Source organism: Gobio gobio (genome assembly GCF_949357685.1).
Source record: "Gobio gobio genome assembly, chromosome: 20".
Lineage (NCBI taxonomy): Eukaryota > Metazoa > Chordata > Actinopteri > Cypriniformes > Gobionidae > Gobio > Gobio gobio.
In genome coordinates this window covers 16,176,443-16,197,914 of record NC_137113.1, presented here as the reverse complement: position 1 = coordinate 16,197,914, position 21,472 = coordinate 16,176,443, and the positions used below count along the sequence as shown (strand labels likewise).

The window sequence follows — 21,472 nt, the reverse complement described above, 5'->3', positions numbered from 1 at the left end:
ACACAGAGAGGATATTCTGACAGCATGCCAGTACAGATTTAAGTTCTTATTTTTGTGTCTTATCACACTTGAATGGTTTAATAGCACTTTAATTGATTATAGTGTGATCATATACTGTAGCGCAGCCAAATTTTTTATTCCTTTTTTAACATCTTATACTTTTATAATGGCTAATATTGTTAATTTAAATATTATTTTTCAATTTTTTAATAATATATTTTTTTATATTTAAAGGATCCGTTTGTGATTGTGATTTTGACTTCAGTGAAAGTTAGCTGCATTATTACACCATTAGATAGCAGCCAAAGCCGTGTGTCCACTGCAGGAACTTTTCGCAGGAACTAGGGACTTTGGGGTGGTACTCGGTGTGTTTCATCCGCAGGAACCGGGGTCTAAATGAAGTTCTCTGTAAAAATGTTCCCATCAAAACGTACCTGCTTGCGTAGTAGTACTTTTTCAAAGTTCAGGAACTTTCGGGGGTGGGACTTGGGCGCTGAACATGCTGATTGGTTGAGCTCACCCAGCATTTTATTTCAACCTAAAAGTCAATTGCGGTGCGTGCAGTAAGAGTTGTTTGCTAGTCGCTTCAACAATGAAGATGACAGATGGACCGACGACGAGGTTCAGGCTTTATTAAGTGTATTTGTGGAAGACGAAATCCAGTGGGCTCTGGAAAGTTGTGTGCAGTCCTACGTCACCGGACTAATCTTTTCGGTACTTTAGACCGTGATGGAAACACAGACAGCAACAGGTCTGGGGGAAAAAAGTTCCTTGGACAAATTGTGCCAGGTAATTTCGGTGGAAACGGGGCTCAAGTGAGTCAGTAGCAAAAACGTTTATATTGAAAGGGAGTGGGACTGAAACAAGGTTGTAAACAATAAGACAATACATTTAGTAGCGCTGTCATGGGAAATCCCCTTGACTGTTAAAAGAACAAAGACTAAGATATCGCTTTCCTCAGCTAACATTCAAACTGATTTTGTGATTATGAATATAAGATTGACCTGAAGAATATCAGCTAGATGCCGGTAATGCCGGCTTAGTTGATCTCTCATAAGTCATAATACTCTACTCTATTAAGATTCAGTGAAGCAACTCAGCGTTCCTTCGTTGCTAGTTCTAAAGTGATGTTTTAGAATTAGTAACAGAGACTTGGGCTCAGCTGTAAAACTGTCAACTTGAGATTTGAATGCGGAAGGTATTTTTTAAAGACACACAGTTGTTGTTTCTTATTTATTTACACACTTGTGCTGTCAAACTGTTGTATGAACACAATGTCACACTAGTATCCTTGCAATATGGCTCTATATCAACACAGCGGTGATTGCCTACGGCCAAATCACTGCTGTGTTGATATAGAGCGATATCGCACGGCTACTCGTGTGATATTGCTTATACGCTGACCGTGTCCGAGACGCTGTGTCAGGGTGCTGCAGACACAAAGGCTGCTTTGGAAGGAAAAATAAAAAAAACTGTGCCCCCTTCACTAGAAACTAGCTTGCAGCCATCCGCATGGCCACGGATGTCAGGGAGCTGTCATGGAAAATGCAGCAGAGCACAAATAACATATACTTGTATAATCCTCATATCCCTTTTCTGGATGAGCTGCTTCCTGTGCAGACTTTCAAATGGCAAAATATCAGAGCAAATCAAATCAGTGTTTCTTAGAAAACACAAGGTTGTTTGGTTTTGTTATAACCTGCGACTATTGACTGTTTAATATAATGACAATTTTCTTCACCGTTGATCAAATTGTGCTTCGTGAATGGTTGTCTGCTCGACTGCAAGTTCACACAGTTTCACTTCCTCATACCTCAGCCGAGAGAGGCTCTATTTTCAGCGGTCTATCATTAGAGTTGTGCTAAGCTGGCATATTGTTCTTTATTATGCTAATGTGTGGGTATTGTATCACAAAGTAATTGTACAGTGCATTTTTGTGTGGCAACATCTTTTGTGTGGATGTATGTGAGTATGTGCAGACTTCTTCAGCTTTCATGTTGAAACAAACTCCTGTCTTTAACCAATAGCTTTATGTTATTACAAGTCTTTGCAGTGACTTTTTCTTTGAAGTTAAGATTTTTGAGAAGTACAGTATGGTACAAAAGTCTTAGGCATTCCTTTTTCCATTAATTGTAATAATCGAGTGAGATTTTTCTATGCACAAGGAGTCTGACAACAGCCGGTGTGCTCCACTCAAAGATCTGATCTTCCCATCATCGAGTCCATCTGGGATTACATGAAGAATCAGAAAAAAACTGTGACAGTCTAAATCCAGACAAACTGTGGCAACGTCTCTAAGATGCTTGAAGAAGCCTGCCCATGTATGTCCATCAAAAACCAGATGGTGCAAGATTGTTTAGATATAGGTTATGCATACCATTTATCGTAGACCAATGCTATTGTAGGGTGGCGCAGGTCAAAACCAAAGGATCATAACCAAGGGATCATAGTTTGTCTGCTTAGCATGGTTTAGTTAGTTTACTACACTGTACAAAAATGGTGTAGGATTTGCTTTTTTGAACAATTTTCACTCAAAAATGGCTAGTCAATTTCACAAATAATTACAAAGCCCACTGAAAAGCGACTTCTTCACAAAATGGCAAGTAACATTGAATTAAACAAGATACTTTTGAAAAATTGTTTTTTACTGTGTAGTATATAAATGCTGTAACTACACCATTCTGCATACCAAAAATGTTGCTTTCCATTCGCAGCCATTCAACATTAACGGTGTATTCCGATTTATCTTGAAATCCAAATGTATTTTTCGAAATTTTTTTGCAAGTAATACATTGCTAATATTGCATTGTATAATATAATAGACATGTATTAAAATAAGCGCTTATATTTTATATTTTTGCCTGTCTGGTACCGTTGACGTCACAGTTCAGTTGTCGCTAGTGAAGAATTTGGTACTTTGCGCATTCTTATAGTGCCATTAGCCAATTAACATTGTCAGGACATCATTTTCCTCTGCTCTCATAGTGATAAGTCACATGGCATTTATGGGCCAGGTGAGTGGCCCAAAAGCAATTGTTTCCAGAACTAGGCATATTATGCTTTTCATGAGTATTTTCATGAATTTTATATTTAAAAAGTACTTGCAAATGAATAAAAATGAATTCTGTGCCGCCAAAATATGTCCACAAAGGCCTTCTGGCAAATAGAAATGATTTTGATTAAAAACCTTATAAAAATCGCTGTATAATGTCTAGTCGAAACGCATACAGGATTTAATCATCGGCATTGGCTCTACAAAATGACAGTTGTGAATGGGGCCCTGCGAGGACATTGTGTGAATCGCATCACCTTAGATTTTCCGTTGTGCAAAACACTATAAAGGTCAACTATATAAAAGAACAAGCAAACGAACATTTCAGCAATCAACACTTTAGATTGCTTACTTTGACATAAACCAGAGAACACCTAACACTGAGCTGGAAATACTCAGGTGGAAGCCTTTTTTTTCTGCAGGTTTCTTTTTACTCTGTTCTGTACAGTAAGTTTGAGCTCTGCTGAGGTGCCTATCTTTGTGTACACCCTGGAGCCGAGGCGCTTGACAGTTCATTAAAGAATCCTGAGATCGTCTGTCCTTATTTTTGGAAGGCATGTTGGAGGAGAGGGATTGTGCGAGCTGCCAGAAAAGCGACGAGGGGCGGACACGGGGAGCTAAAGTGGAGCTTTTCTCAGTGCTGGCATTGTATTTCCAGGGGCTTCAAAGCTGTTTGCCCCAAAGCTTCTGGCTCTTGAAACACTTTGGAGAACAGATACCTTGATCAAGCGATTGAGAAGACAGATTTATGCGGAACAGAAGATGTTTATGACTGAGGGTGCTGCTTTTTTCTTTTTGCTTGGAGAAAATTGCAGTTAATACTGAATTAAATTAAGCATTGTGCACCCAAGTCCACTCACTGGTCAGATTCACAAGTCAGTACTGTGGCATCAACTTGGTTAATTGAAAAGCCAGTTGTATGAGAATTGAAAACCAGAAAATATCTTTCATGTAGGGTAATGTTAAAAATTGAGAATCTGTGGGACGCTTCACAAGAGAAATTTTATTCGTCTTGAGCACTGGAAGAGAAAGAACAGGAGTACAGACTGTACAGCTGTAGCAATAACTGTCCCTGGAGAATGACTGTTAAAGGTGTGTTAAGGTGAGAGAGAGAACAGTCTCGGTTAGATGCAGTTCAAATACGCCGCAGACCTGGGGTACAAAGAAAGGTGAGAGACTCAGAAAAAGACAGAACAAATGTTCAGCGCTGAATTCATGCTGGTACAAGGGCAATAAAATGAATAGTTCTGTTTGGGCAAGGTAGAGAGCTGACCCGAGCCTACCTGCTGCCTCAGGCCACCACACTGTTTGAAAGCCCTCATATTTTTCTCCGTCAGCATCGTCGATGACCTCCAGCATGGTGTCCATCCAGGAGTGCTTTTGCGAAAGAGAGAGAGAGAGAGAGGCTGGATTGCGATTGGCGCAGTGACATGCAGACACGAGCAAGACTCTTTGTCTTATAATATAATTTGTCCAATATATTTTAAATATATATATATATATATATATATATATATATATATATATATATATATATATATATATATATATATATATATATATATATAATTTATAAGTATTTGCTTGTCAGACATTAAGTATATGAAAGTAACTATATGAGATTTAATTAGCATCAAAACATTTTATCTTTTAAAATGAATATTTTGTTCACTATCCATTCGATTTGGCAAGGGACCTAGAGAGGAAAAAGAAAACCCTACACAATATTTTGGCAAGCCGTTTTCTTTCTGTTAATGTCTCTTTGTATTCACTGTAGAAATTTAATTGTTTCCTATGGTAACTGGCATTTGTTTTCCTTCATGCTAAGCCACGTCCCCAAATATAATGTGTTTGTTATTGTATCTGTATGTATATCTGAAATGTCTTGTATTAATGTTAATGAGAACATGGTTTTCTGCACTACCAACCAGTGATTTTTTACATTTTTACATTGTATTAAAAAAAATATCTGCATGAAATTACATCTGTAAATACACATCTTAACCCACCTTTAAACCTACCCATACCACCAAACCTAACCTTACTCGTTTCCCACAGTCGCAGTAGAAGAAATTTTTTTTGCAGTACAACATGAACGCATTTGGTAACACTTTATTTTACAATGTCATTGTAACATATGTTACATGTAGTTACTATAGTAATAACTATAAAGTATGCATAATGACATGCAACTAACCCTAAACCAAACCAAACCCTAATCCTATCCCTATAGTAAGTAGTAAGTATGTGCAATTACTTAATATTACTCTGTACTTACATGTACAATTACAGTGTAACAAAGACACCTTAAAATAAAGTGTAACCACACATTGATGTTGATATAAGTACATAGTAGTTAAATACACGTAATATAAAGTTACTTTTTTAGTAATAGCCTAACTTTTTATTTAGCAAGTGACAGCAAATGCTTTTATAATGTTACAAATGCTTTCTATTTCAAATAAATGCTGTTCCTTTTAACTGTTCAGTTGAGCTTTTCTTTTCTATTCACCAAAGAATCCTGAAAAAATTAATCACTATTTCCACAGAAATATTAAGCAGCGCAACTGTTTTCAATTGATAATAATCAGAAATGTTGCCTGAAAACCAAGCTAAGCTGTCTAAATGATTGTTCTCTTTTTGTGACTTAAAGGGATAGTTCACCCAAAAATAAAAATTCTGTCATCATTTACTTACCCTTAAGTTGTTCCGAACCTGTATGAGTTTCTTTGTTCTGCTGAACACAAAAGAAGATATTCTGAAGAATTTTTGTAACAAAGCAGAGAGAGCAACCATTGACTACCATAGTATTTTTTTCCCTACTATGGTAGTCAATGGTTGCTCTATCTGCTTGGTTACAAACGTTCTTCAAAATATCTTCTTTTGTGTTCAGCAGAACAAAGAAACTCATACAGGTTTGGAACAACTTGAGGGTGAGTAAATGATGACAGAATTCTATATTATCTTTGGTTACATGACTGTATGTGCAATGATCATGGGTTGGTCAGTTTGGGTTTCTAAATCTCCATCACCTCTCTGACTGCTGTTACAGAAAGAAAAGAAAAAAAGATCACAAAAAAGCCTCTTGTTTAACATGAGTTCATGTTTTGATTATGGCTTTAACACAACCTTTTTGACATGAGTTATAGTGCTTTTTGATAGAGGTGCATAGTAATTCTCGGCATCTCACAGCTCTTTTTCATCTCTGCATTATTTTCCTCAGAATCCTGTTCAGACAAGAAGGAATGCTGCCAGTTGAAGCCTAGTCTCTGATAGCAGTGGAGAATAACTACTACTTCCCGGAAGAATACAAGACTTCTCTGATCTGGTAAGCACACACAAGGAAACTCAAGTTCATTTCCATAGTATAGTCTTGAATAGAAGTAATTTTCAGGGGAGTGTTGCAGTGTCTTTTTTTTAACTTAATTCTGTCATTCTGTTAGAATGCTGTACTTGCCTTTTTTCCACAGGCTCTTACACCATCCTGCTGAACTTTTGGTAAACAAAAATAGCATTAAAAGATTTTTAAATGAATGCAAATCAATTAAATAATGGATAATTCATAGTTTTGAATTGCTTTGAAGCTTATCAGATGCTAATCAGGTTTTAGATTTTTTTAAAGAGAAGGAATACATTTGTCAGACTTTATTATTATTATTTTTTTTTATTTAAATGTCTGTTTTTTTTGTGTTGTTTAGTTATCAGACTTTGGGCCCTATCATACACCCGGCGCAATGCGACGCCAGGCGACACAAGTGTTTTTTGATTTGTGTTTCAGTCAACACAGTTATCATTTTCACGTCCAGTGATACACAACACAGGGATGCATAACAGCACACAAACATTTTTAAATATTAAAAATAAAAGGATTCCTCTCTGGAGAACATTCAGTCTTTCTGTTTGCAAATTCTGCCATGTAAATAGTGAATCCGCCATGGTACAACCACAACTGGCTTTTAAAGGGAATGGGAGATGAGACTCTGATTGGTTTATTGCACTTTACGCCCAAAACAAACCCATGACTCATTAAGAGACCAGGTACAACCCTTTTAGACCATGCGCCTGACAGGCCGACCATTGTATCCGTCGTTAAACTAGCAAAAGGGGATTCAGACATGCCCCAAGTGCACCTGCACTATGCGCTTCAGACCATGCTGAAGCGTATAATTTACTTAAAATTTATCTTGAAATTCTGATTGAATCATCTCTGTATTAGAGGAAGAGGTTTTAGCCTATGAACACACATCATAAAAGTGTATTGTGTATCTATATGGCACCCTTGGAGTGGTTGTTTCTGTATAAGAATCAGGAAACTATTGGATAGGGATACCGGTCTATAATGGGCTCTTGCTACTATTGCTTGCAGATATCCATTGATGACTTGATGACTGCTTTCATCAAATGGCAGAAACACCTTCAGCATTTGAGAACCTCTTTGAATAATATCAAGAGCCACTTAAATTAGTATAGAGTAGATGTTTGGAACTGGCTTCAATTCCTGTTTTCCTCCCCTCCAATTCTAAATCTGTTCTCATTTTAAGTAAATACAGACTCTTATCTCCACTTTCTCCAGTCACCTTAGGAAGGAATGTGCCCAAGGGGACGCTAGTTTCTCATTCAGCCCGAGTATGCTGGGTAGGGGTTGTGGGGAGAAGTGTCTGTAAGTGCACTTGAGCTACTGAACTCACGCAGAGCGACAGTCAAGTGCATGACCAGCTAAAAGCTGCTCGCAGTGAAAACACCCTCTCAAAATGTTTGTCTGAATCTCATAATTTCCCTGAATATGTGTATAGTAGACTCATTCCAGTAATACGAACCTTTTATTGCAAACTGTCATTCTTTGCATGCGTGCTTGACGGAAACAACAGATTGTGGGGGAAGGGTTGGCTACGTGTCTGGAGTAGAACGGAAGATGGGAATGGAAGAGGTCATTAACATTCCAAGAGAGTGTTGGCGTCTGGTGGAGCAGAGCCATGCTTCGCTGCCTGGCACGATAGGGCAACGCGGCGGCCATTAAGGCAGCTGGGTTTGGGGGTTAGGGCCCATGGAGGGCACTGCCACCCCCTGCATGGGAGCAATGAGAGGCCCTGGGCAGGTGGTCTATCAGGGACAGGGGGCTGAAAGGCCAGGACAAATTGGTACAGAGAGGCTCATTTCCCAAACTCAGCATGAGGGATGGCACAGCAACTTCATGAGAGTGAAAAAAAAAGAAAGAAAGACTCCTAAGGGCAGCGGCATGTGAGTGATGGACTTGCCAAGAGGTCAGTCAGTTGTGGGGATAGTGGGGTAAGATGTGTCAGTGGGTCGCATTATATATTTAGAAAATGGCGCATCAAAAAACGTGTGGAAAACTTGGCATGTACCAAAATATAATTCTATTTAATTTGCTTTGCTTTGACATAAAGATAATTTTAGACAATTTACTGTTAAAGAATCACTAAAATCATATGAATTATCTGGGTAGTCATAGCCAAAATGGTAGCTGTTGGGTAAAATGTATCTGATGCTTTGGGGTAAGCTGTGTCAGTACCTAACTAATAGTGATAGTGAGCTTTGCATCTAAACGAAGGAAATACTTTTTCAAGTACGATTAGAAAATGTTGAACATTATTTCACTATGTTAAAATATTTTGAATATGAAACTTTTTCTTGGCAGGAAATATCCACTACTGTTGAAACGTTTGGAGTCATAAGATTTCTTTAATATTTTTTGAAAGAAGTATCTTATGCTTACCAAAGTTGCATTTATTTGAGCAGTAACATTTTTACAATTTAACATTTCTCTTTTCCATTTTAACATATTTTGAAATGTAATTTATTCCTGTGATTAAAAAAATCTGAATTTTCAGCAGCCATTTCTTCAGTCTTCAGTGTCACAGTATCAATGTATTATATTACGCTTACTGTGTTAGTGTACAAAAGTTGCAACAAAATAATTTGAAATACATTTATCAATGATTTAACATTCCACCATAATGCAGCTTACCCCAAATCAGTTTTTTTTTTTCAGAAGTCATTTTTCTATGGCTCTATTATACACTCTTTCACCCAATTTCAGTCAAAGCAGACATCTTAATTTAGTTTTTACCTTTATCTCATAACTCCTTGCATAGAGGCCAACAAGGTGGCATGTCGCATTAGTATTGTCCTAACCACACAACATTCCAATGAGAATTTACTTGTCCACACTGAAAGCAAAAACCATACAAATAACAGCCAAATATCAGAAGATATTTGATGTTTAATACAGTTATGTGGAACACAATTTTGGACTAAGGAGATTCCGCTGTTGGTAGGGCTAGTGCCACACCACAGATCAAAATGTCCTGTAATTCAATACTTGTTGTACCATGTCACATTCACGGCTGGTTATGACAAAAGCTGAGATTAACATGAAAGAGATCTTTTGTCTCGTGTGTGGTTAGGTCACGCTGTTAGTCATAGGGCTGTAATCAACCAAAGAAAATCTTGGTCGACTGAAGTCCTGAAATTTTTGACAAAAAATCGACTAAAAATGACGTTAGGAAAAAAAAAAATTGAATTATAAATAAACAAAAAAAACTAGTAGGCTATTTGCAGTATATTAAATCATTTTTGACCTGATTATTTTGCTGTGAAATGAGTCTGACACACAAGTCTGTCGGCTCTGACAGCGTTGCATCACGTGCACCTGCACAATATCATAGCCTATGATTTCCGAAAGTATTGTACTATGTTGTCAACTAGTGATATCATCAGAAGAACTTTTGAGGAATATGCAACATAATTTAGACATTTGTTTTTGTCATATGAATTATAATAACTGACAGACACTATCATTTCAGCCGCTCTGTGAACAGAGGAGCTCAGCTCAGCTTCGCGGCTGAGACACGAATAGACTATTAACTTAAAGCTTTTACTCTTAAACACAAAAGGCACGTCCAATTTAAAAGGAATATTTATTGAACAAGCCAGATCAAGAGCAGAAAAAACGCTCTCACAATTAAATAAATACAGCAAACTAGCCTACTTCAATCTGTCTCTCTTCTCGAGTGGGTTGGGCTAATCCAAAAGAAGTGAAAACAAGGGGGGTGTTCTGAAGACAGACTGTTACCTGTGAAACAGGGGTGCTCTGAAAACACCCGCATTAGCAATTAGTGCTTTCCACCTGATGAAATGAGCGCGGCAAAACTGACAGTACAGATCCACTTTTACGGCACGACTGAAGCGTGGTGTTGTGGCGCTTCCCCACATGTGTATGTTGATGGGCGTTCCTCAAGTTTACCGCTATGGGTGTGTGTTTGAGCCAGCGGGGAATGAAAAACTAAGGACCAGCGTGAGACTTCCATCAGTCACCATGTGCTCTACTTCTATTGGATAGTCGCGTCGCGTTCAATGGATTAATTTGCATAAAGTTGAGCTTCGGCCAGCTTTTTTGACACGCGGTAAATGGACTGCATTTATATAGCGCTTTTAACAGACCTACGGCCATCCAAAGCGCTTTACATTTTGCCTCACATTCACCCATTCACACACTCATTCACACACCGACAGCGGTGTCAGCCATGCAAGGCGCCATCCAGCTCGTCGGGAGCAGCTGGGGTTAGGTGTCTTGCTCATGGACACCTCGGCACTTGGTCAGGTGGAACCGGGGATTGAACCACCAACCTTCCGGTTTGTAGACAACCTACATGAACCACTGAGCCACTGCCGCCCCATTTTGACACGCGGTATTTGTTCAAATGCAGCGACGCCTTCCCGGAATGCTTTGTGGAAGCGTTAAAGTCGCTTGACGTCACCCATAGGAATAAAGTGGAGTGGCGCGACAGAAGTGTTGCACGGACAAGTGGATCCGCACCTTGACAAAATGAACGCGGCGCGGCAAAACTGATGAAATGAACGCGGCAAAAAAACGATCAATCAGAATTTTGGTCGAGCCAGAACGTTTCGACTAATAATCGACTAATCGACTGGGAGATTACAGCCCTAGTTAGTCATTGGTTCTATTAGTAGGCCGAATTGTAGCTCCTGCACAGTTTGTTTTTTCTTTCTTTCGGGGTCATACATGTCTTGCATGAGTCATACACCACCTTACATATGATTTAGGGAAAGAGTTTTAGTTAAATGTGTATTTCTCATACATCCTCACCAAGAAACGACACATGCCTCCCATGCATCAACACAACAGTTCCAGTGAATGACATTTATTCATCTTTCTCAGACCTGTCAGCCTGTTTCTAAAGGCTGTTAAAGTGAAATCCATCAGAACTGGTGCAGTTCAGTGAGCTAGAAGCCATTCTGGACGAGGTAACCATGGAAATGTGGCATTTAAGGGGATAGTTGGGTCTCAAACACAATCTCAAACCCGCATCGACCAATCAGACGAGTGGCTTGATTGCTACATATTGTCACACAGTTTTTTCCGAAAAGGGTAATAAAGTAAACATATTGGGTGAAATGCCCATGAGTGATGTTTTATATATTTATTTATGTATTGACATTGAGTTTATAAAACCCAGTGTATGACAACTTTATTAACCCGGAGGAGATTTATTTCGAAAGCTCTTCATTTTAGTAATACTTTTTTTAATACTTTCTATTTTTTTGGCGAAGGACAAGCGCGCTATCACTCTTTTGTCGGAGGATTATTTTTCTGCATGACACTTTTGATAAGTGGATGGATGGGTGTAAATCTCGTCTCTGTTGTTGGGGGGAGTATGACCTGTCATTCACTACATAGATTACATACCTGTGCTGGCGGAGATTGAACTCAACTTGTTCTTGAGAATTTTTATCCTTCCTGCCTCAGCCGATTGTCTTCTTGCAAACTGCCTCTCTTTGATTGCTAACCCACAAAGTGAGTTTGCTGTGTTTTGCCTGTTATCATTTGTTTGCTGAATATGCCATCTAGTGCATGAAAACACTGACACAACTCTTAAAAAGATACGTTTGTTCACGCACTAGATTTTTCGGTGTTTTCTCTGTCGCTCCTTGAGGGTCCTTCAGGGCATGCTGCTCCAGAAATGCGTGTCTCTTGCCACAAAGTCCTTTTGTCATCAAGCTTGTGTTTGCTACCCCATTGTTGTTCTCTTACAGACATTAAGACAGATTCCAAATACATGTTTTTTTATAATTCATATTGTCAGGCATCAGTGAACGTCCTGCGCACCTGTGCTTGGAATACGTCCTTTTTTCCCCAGACGAAAAAGTGGCTGAGATTGTTACCCCCTGTATAAACCCAGGTCAGCGGTCCAGTATATGGTTAATTCCTTCTTGACGCTTGTCGTGTTCAGACATTAGTGGCAATTAGAGGTGAAAGCTGTCCAGATGTGTGGCTAAGAGTCGGGATAGAGCTAAAGTGGACACACTTGTGGCCATATGGTGGAGTTTTCCTCAGCCCTGCACTCGTGATATGCTAAGCTCAGGCATTAAAGTCCGTGCTGATAGCTGTTTGAAACTCATTTTGCTTTTGTAATGACATGTTTGGAGTCAAACTGGGATTTCAAAGAGGTTAAACGCATAGGACGAGGCTTGATTTTGGATGGTGCGTGATTATATGCCAGAGTAGAGCCAGAAAAATGGTGAGTATAAAACAATGCCAGATGTCAGCAGAAAAATAAAGCGGCGCAAAGTTGTTATATTTTGATTTGACGTTATTAGGATAAAATGTGAATGTTTTGATATAAATTTCTTCCTCATTCACAAAAAAAGCAGGGATACACATTTAGAAAGTAAATGTTTGGGGTGCGTGATACTGTATATTGGTCTCATAATATCAGATGATTTTACAGATTTATTTATTCATCGTTTGTGGATGTTAGATATTTAATTTTGTATTTCTCCTATTTTTACACTTTTTGATTACCTTTGCTGCCATCTAACACTCACTTAAAGTTAATCTTTAAACACCCTAATAATTCACTGACAGTTAAATGTAACCTTTAACAAGTCTCAAGATGGCTTTTCATCCTTCACTTTATAATGTTGTGATCCCTTAATTCACACCGATTGATTTTAGTGTTTTATTTTTAGTTGATCTGGATGCAATGGTAAAGAATTTTAATAACGGCTGTTTATGTTATTGGCTATAACATGAAAATTATTTACTGGCTGATCACTATTGCCATTTTAGTATTGTGCATTTAAAAATATTTAGTTTTCATGATGACTTTAAAGTGCACTCTTTATTAAGGTGTCATTGTTACGGTGTATTCATATATAGTACTGAGTAATATTAATTAACAACATATACAGGATTAGGGTTTGGTTGAGAGTTAGGCCCAATCTTAATTCTATTGTATACCCCTTCACCTACCCCTTCCCCTTGCCCCTTGAAACAGAGTGGAAAGGTATAGGGGTGAAAATATTCCCCTAAGAAATGGGACATCACAACTACACCATATATTTCTTTTAACTATATTATTAATTTGTGTTCATGTCACTCAAATAGTGCGTTTAGCAAGCTACGGAGAAACTGGCATCCAGGCAACACACAGTGATCGATCCCGAGTGGCAACATCTCTACACGCATTCTAGCAGCACGGTAGTCGGTGTATGCAGGGAAACTCATCAAATCCCTTTGTTCGTAGTGTGATTCCGAAAAATCTTCGTTGGAAGGGCTGTCTGTCCCTTCCCCTTAACCCCACCGAGACACCGCTATGTCAATGGGCAAAACGAAGGGGTAGGGGAAAGGGTAAGGGGTAGAAATGAGATTGGGCCTTAGTAGCATGCAATTATGCATAATTTACTGTTATTACGATGGTAAGTACATGTAACATATGTAACAAGGACACTGTAAAAAAAAAAGTGTTACCGTACACCCCTATAGCTACTAAGAAGCATATGGTTGCTGACACATACATACAGTCTTTCAATTTGATTAAAATTGCATAAATATGCTTTGAAACTGTGGAAAATGTACACACGTTTCCACACACTCGGACATACATTCCTTCATGTAGATCTGGACTCTTTGGCACAGCGTGGCTTGCAGACACAGCTTGTTCCACTGGCAGCCCAACTGCTGACGTTGTCACCTGTCGATGTGGATAAAGGTGATTTTGTTAGCACAGCCGCGCTGAGGAACTGGCATACCTCGCCCACATTTGTCCTCTGATAGAGATTGCTTCTCGGGAAAAATGAGCCAATAGCTCTATCTTATGTTTCTAAGCTCACTGTGTGTCTTGACTACAATCTGTGGTCACGTTACCCTATGTTTTCAGGTTATCTGCAGGCCTTATCACACGATTTGTTTTTTTTAAATATACTGTATGTGCTGTAGACAGTTTACGCAAACGAATGTATTATATTGTATCTTCTGAAATTAACTTTCCAGATGTAATGGAATAGGGATGTACGAACACACACTTCCCTAAAAATAATGATACAAATAAAAAAATAAAGCTGCAACATTTGGCAGTAGGCTGTAAACATATTAAAAATTAAATCGCACCTACAGGCTTTGAAGTTGCATTTTTAATCTGCAATCTCACAACTTTATTCATGTTCACTCGCTCATGTTTCTAAGGGGCTACTATTGGAAATTAGGTCAGTGGTTTAACTGTCAAAGTGTGCATGTTTTGTGGCAGAAAATACATCAAAGCATATCATAACAATGTTATTTTTTGTGCATGCATATGCAAAGCTGAGTGTCGTATCCCATCACAGATGTAAAATAAAATGCTTGTGAATGTCTTTGCAGTATTCCAACCAATGTGACAAACTAACTAAGTGTCTGAAAATATTAATATTTTTAAAAGCAAATAAGGGCTAACACTGTTTAATATGGTTTAATTTGTTTATATTAGTCAATGAATTTGGTCCTGTTGTTATGGAAGCTTGTTTCCACCACGTAATAAAAAAAAATAACAAGCAATTGCGTGTTTATTTGTCAAAATTCTGAGAAAATTCAGAATCATAGGATTTAAACTCACAATTGAGAGAAAAAAGTATTGCGCGTTTCTATCTCAATCCTTTTTTTCTCAGAATCGTGAGATATAAACAATTGCGAGTTGTAAAGTCATAATTGCAAAATGTAAATTCGCAGCTGTGAGAAAAAAGTTGAAATTGTTTATATCATAACTCTAACTTTATTTATCAGAATTGCGACTTTATATCTCAGAATTAAAAAATGTGTCTTGCAATTCTGAGGGGGAAAAGTCAGAATTGTGAGATAAAAAGTCTACAAATATACTATTGTTCATGTTCATGCATAATACAAGTGGTAATTAACTTTAAATGTAAAAAATATATATTAGTATATGTTGAAATTAATATTAACCTGGATTAAATGCATGCTGAAAAAGAACAGTATGGTTACACTTTATTTTATGTATTACCTATTGCACTAGGCAATACTTTACAATAAGGTTTCATTTGTTAACAATAGTTAAGAATGATTAATACTTCTACAGCCTTTATTAATATTAGTAGTGTTAATCTCAATATTTACTAATACATTTATAAGATCCAAAGTTCTATCTGCTACTGTGAACTAACATGAACATTAACATTAACAAAGGTTAATAAATGCTGTAAAAAAACCCTTGATAGTTTATGTTGTTGTAAAGTGTTACTGTGTTCACGTAATAACATTTACTGTAAAGAGTCATACTAATAAATTACTTATTGTTGGACTTACACTTTGGTACTGTGTTGGGTCTCTTGACGTCCAATGTAAAATGTCGAACCTGCAACAAAATCAGTTAAAATGCTCTACTATAGGGTGTCATTGGTTTTCACTAATTGATACTGTTGGTGAACTTGGCTCCAAGCTGGTTTCTTAATGCTGCTGTGCAATGGAGTGAGGTTGTTTAATTTTCTGTGGGAGAATCTAACGGAGAGAAATTATGCCATTGTAAGTTTATGCAGTCCCTGCTGTGTTTTTCAGGATCAGGTTGTTTCATGTCACTTAACAGATGTTCAGTCAAGAGTGCCGTTTGCAGGCTTTAATGTGGCTTTTTACAGCTATAGAGCCCATGTTTATTAGCTTACATGTTTATGGCGGTGGTCGTCGCATGAATTTCTGAGCAAAATGGGCACTGTGTGGCCCGACACTTATTTAGCGAGCCGTCAGAGAGCAATTTAAGTGGACGCAGATGTGCCCATGACACAGGCCAGCTGTGGCGAACGATAGCCTGTATAACAAAGACAATAATTACAACAACAGCAAAAAAATGCACATTATCAGTCAGTCGAAGCTTTGCGTAAATTCTAGGTTTACGTTACAATTTGTACTAACTACAATAAGATATGTATATAAGACAATGAAGCGTGTAATCACATGTATGTGATTTTCTAAATTTGTGATGTGTGGATAAATGAACCACCTCACCCTCCACCCCGTTGGTATCGAGATCCCCTGAGGCTCGAGCCATATGGGTGGCTGCGAATGGACTGTGAGAGCAGACGGCGGCCGCAGTGCTTCTGTTTGGCGCAGGTGGCATCGTGGCACCGGCTCAGGACGATGGATCCAAGAGAGCGCTGCTTAGTCAGCCCACCATCTCCCTCAAGGGGTCTGGGCCCTCACACCGTGCCTGGGCCGATGGTGCCAGCGAACACCCACCCGCTGATCTGCACACAGCAGAGTCAGGACACAGAAAAGCTGAGGTCCGGCTCACTTCCATGTCTCAATGGTGTAGAAAATGTGAGGGAGCTTCTACTCTAGAGCTTCGGGTCTTCAACCTTTTTCAGGCCAAGGATAGAAAAACTGGAAGCCCTTTTTATCTACTGAATATAGCTGAGTGGTGCATTTTAACCCATTCCTGTAAAAAATATTATGTATTCTGATACTTAATTATGCTTACTTTGCAGCTGACATGGAAGCTGTGCATGTTTATCGATGTACACAGTTACACATTTATTATATTTTAATTTCGCATAAAACTTTTTATATAATTTATAGGCTTGTAAATATTTGACTGGATAACAGTTATTTACATTATGAATGCGATGCATTTTTAAAACAGAATTTGTCTCATGATTCAATCCATACAATGAAGTTTGATTGTTTTGGAATTACTAATGATGCTCCAAAATGTATAAATAGATAAATTGGCAAAATGGTAACACTTTACAATAAGGTTTCATTTGACAACATTAGTTAACTGTTTTAGTTATCATGACCTAAGAATGAACAATATTTCTACAGCATTTATTAAACTTAATGCTAATTTCAACATTTATTAATACATTAGTTAATGCACTGTGAACTAACATGAGCCAGCAATAACTTTTATTTGCTAACATTAATAAAGATTAATAAACACTGAAACAAATGTATTGCTCATTGTAAGTTTATGTTTGTTCTTTGTTTTAGAATTTTTTTTATATAACATATTGATATTATATATATATTTAAACCAGTTCATATATATCATGTCGGCAAACCAACACAAACAGACATTAAGATGTTAAATATGTGTTATACATTTTCAAATTATGCGACAAAATCAATTCAACATGAAAAATTATTTTTAAATAAAACTTGGTCATAGAAATAACAACTAAGGGTGATTGGGACCCTTTCCCCCAGTCATCTCAATGACAAAATGTCTCACAATCAACTTGAATTCATCCTATATACTGTATGTATATATATATATATATATATATATATATATATATATATATATATATATATATATATATATATATATATATATATATATATATATATATATAGAATATGATTCTTCAATTCTGTAATCTGTGTACTAAATTTGTCATTATGATGCATAACTCCAACGAAACAATACATTCATTACATATTCAATACATCAGACCATGTGAGACAATTTAACATTTGGCTGAAGTCATATTTTTGTTAACTAGCAAAAAAACACTTGCGTCGCGCCTGGCGTCGCATTGTGCCGGGTGTATGATAGGACCCTTAAGGTCATTGGTCAAACAATATTTTGTGGATCCTGTTGTAGAGACTCTAGACTTCTGGTGCAGACCAAAAAGTGTTTTTCCAAACTTGAGTGCAGAATCAAACTGCAGATTGTGCCCTTGTATTTTTCATAGGGACAGTAGCTTAGACCCACACCATGCTTTGCATCTCTCGATCTTTACCTTGTTGATTGAAGCTGCACATGGGAAGATGTTGGAGCACCACAGGCCACACTATTGATGGGGGAGAACGGTACAGCTCAGCTCATAGGCCACACATTAACAAGGGGAGCACCCTGCCACCCTCAATAATACCTTCAGCTTCTTCTTATCAAAGTGTTCTCCCCTGCCATCGCTCCGAGGGAAATTTAGACATCACTTTTTATGTCTACCTCCCCCCTTCCCGCACACACCTCCGCTTATGAACCTTGCATATAAATGCACTTGGGTGCTGTCTTGATTGATGGCAATTAGCATTTGGTAATGATAACAGATGTTTGCAGTGCCAGGAGGCTAGTACCTGCCGCCCACTCCGCCATCTGCCGTGGGCATCAGGGGCCTGGCACAAAGGCTGGCTGGCGCGGGATAGCAAGGAGGGTGGAGAGGGCAAGATGAGGGGTGGTACATTGTTGTTGTCCCCTCTTTATTTGACATGAGGAGCAGGGCCAAACTGCAGGGGTTTTCCTGTGAACGCTGTGTCACCTGGTGCTGAGTACATTTGGACAGGACACGCGTGTTTTGTGGGCATGTATTATTTATTAGTCTCTTAGGACTCCAAGTGGGAGTGTGAAATATGGGACTTTTAAATAGCCATGATGTTCCTAATTTCAACTTTTAAAACTGCACTATTGCACAAATCCTGCACAAATTACGGAAGTATATGGACAGATGTTACATAGATAGATAGATAGATAGATGGATGGATGGATGGATGGATGGATGGATGGATGGATGGATGGATGGATAGAAAGATAGATGACTTGGTTGAGGATACACTTTGTTAAAAGATGAACTAAAGTTGGTGTATCCTCTTATCTGCTGTTCTCAATGGACTGAGTAAAAAAAGATGGGGATCAACTGTGTTCAAGCTTTGATTGGTCTTTTCTGTTTTAGCTTATGTCAACTGATTTTATTTCTTCTCAGAGGCAAAGCCCTAATTCTGCATTTGCTTGTCAATTCAGCCCATGCCTATTTGCATTTTGTAAGCTTTTCCCTTCACTCAGTGCTAAAAGTGGGACGGTACACTCACCAGTACAGACACTTTTGGTCGCTATTCTGCTCAGTTCTTATGTTGAATATGCATACATAAATTAAATTCTAAATATGTTTTTTAGGGCATTCAGTTTACAGTAATTCATACTGTTACTAGGACAAAATAACGTTGAGACTTCCTACAAGAAGTTTCACACCTGAATATAGCCTATACTTTCCTTACTTTCTAGAGAAATTTTGTAAACCCCAGGCACATCAATCTCGTAGCGCTATGCTAGTGTCATTTATTTGACTTACCTTTTTGGTCCATTAAAAACAATACATTTTTGTCTATATTTCGGGCTTTCTTCAACTGATAAACAGTATTGTACACCAAGGAAAATTCACTTCAACTGAATCACTTCTCCCGATAGTGCCTTTTGTTTGCACACACTTTCTGCCTACTTTTAGTGCTCGATCCACTGAAATAATTATGCAAATGCAAGCGAAGGGTTTTTCACACTTAAAGTGAATTGCAGTGACAATGCAACCAGAAGTCATTAATTTTTAATGCGAGTTGCCATTTTTTCTTGTGGTGGCATGAGCAATATGGATTGTTAACGATGGAAAAAAGTTAAGCTGAGTTCAACTTTATGCAAATTAGTAATTGTATGACTGCCAATGGGAAGACATTGGAGCTCACATGATCCTCCTGATGATACCCTCAGTATTATATTTGCAATTTTTTGGAACTATTTGGTTATTTTTATTTTAAACTGTGAAAATCAACCATTGGGTTAAAGGAAAGGGTCATCCTTGTGTGTTTCACATACAGATATAGAGGTGAGGGTGTTTACTTCAACATTTCCTCATGGCAGACACAGGGCTATTGTTCCCTGTCATAATCACTCAAGACAAGAGGAAAACGTGTCATATGTATCACACCCTTAAAAGCTGCATTCTCAAACACGCTCCCTTTCACAGGTCTCACTCACCCCGATTTTTGCCGTGCAAAATCAATACTCTAATCTTCCGCCCAGCCCTTCTCAATAAGTCTATATTTCTCACACTGCTCAAATAAAGGTGACCTCTAGGAGCCATTGGTATTAATATCTCAAGTTGGCACATGGGATATGCAGTCTGCTTTTAATGTTTAGTATTTGCCTGTCTGTCATTCACTAATTGTGTACGTAAAATCAGTGCATTCATTTTTTACATTTTATTGTATTTATCTAACTTTTTTCTTATTAAAATGTATTTATTCATCTATATTTATCTAAATTTACAAAACACATAGGTACACTATGTAACTTGTGGTCCTCTAGCAGTTTAAAAACCCCCAAAACTTAAGCATTTTGCGGAAGAACATTGTTTTGGTTGTGCTTTGTCTCTATATGACTGTGTGGATGAATAGGTTATCCTACTGCTCATAAAACATTCACTACTTGGCTTAAGAGATATAACCAGTTTAGATGGAAAGAATATCAAGCTGACTAGCTGCAAATGTTACTGTAGCTAAACCCATACACTACTTCCTTAAAATTCCAACACTGCGCTATAACCATAATTAAATGACCCTTCACAATAGATAATGCTTTACAATGAACTCTGTTAGAGAGCTACATATGGCAATTTATCTGTTCAATGAAATACCTAACTCACCTGTCAAGTAATAAAAACGCCATCTCTGCGTCACTTTTACAACATTTCAAATCTCTCAGTTCTTGCCATCTCCGAAAAGCCAAGCCAATGTTGATTCTTGTTTTATTACAAGCTCTATCATATTCTCTCTATGCCAGCAGAATCTACTCTTTTCTGTGCGTGTTTTTTTTAATTTTTTATTATTGATTCCCCTGGAGCTTTAGCATGCTTCATGTCATCTTTAGAGATGCCTTTTAAGAGAATGGTGGATACATTTTGTGGATAGCCCTTAAATGGAGATGGTTTGCCAGTGTATTATGCCAATTATGCTCATTTAGAATAATCCAGATTCAACACATTTCTGTGCACACAAATACGCCAGTTGTACATTATCATTAGTGAATGAGAGTCACTGACTAATATAAAATAATTAAGATGGTGTAACAACTCAAGAAAAGATCCTGCTGATGTAAACTTGAAAATAGAAGTCACCTTGTTATTGACTTCAATGAGCGGCCACAATGACTTACAAAACACCTAATGAATTCTTCATGTCATTTGCAAAATGCTTTGTTTGAACTGTGCGTTAACAGTTTGCCTTGCGTATGACGAATTAGCAAATTAATTCAAAGTGCTGAAGCAACTTCAAATTGACTTTGGGTTTTGTTTGAGCTCATTTTCATTTCTCTCCATGGAGAGTCGACCGATTCGGTAAACATG

The 21,472-nt window shown here is 37.9% G+C and overlaps 1 protein-coding gene across 2 annotated transcripts in view; it reads left to right on the top strand.

Annotated features, from left to right (window-relative positions):
- rbfox3a (RNA binding fox-1 homolog 3a) overlaps nucleotides 1-21,472 on the top strand; it is a gene marked incomplete at its 5' end in the record, with an annotated part of 516,394 nt that overhangs the window by 83,732 nt on the left and 411,190 nt on the right. For both annotated transcript variants that reach the window (XM_079845977.1, XM_079845976.1), the window contains one exon: nucleotides 6,276-6,380. The remainder of the gene's footprint in view (nucleotides 1-6,275; nucleotides 6,381-21,472) is intronic.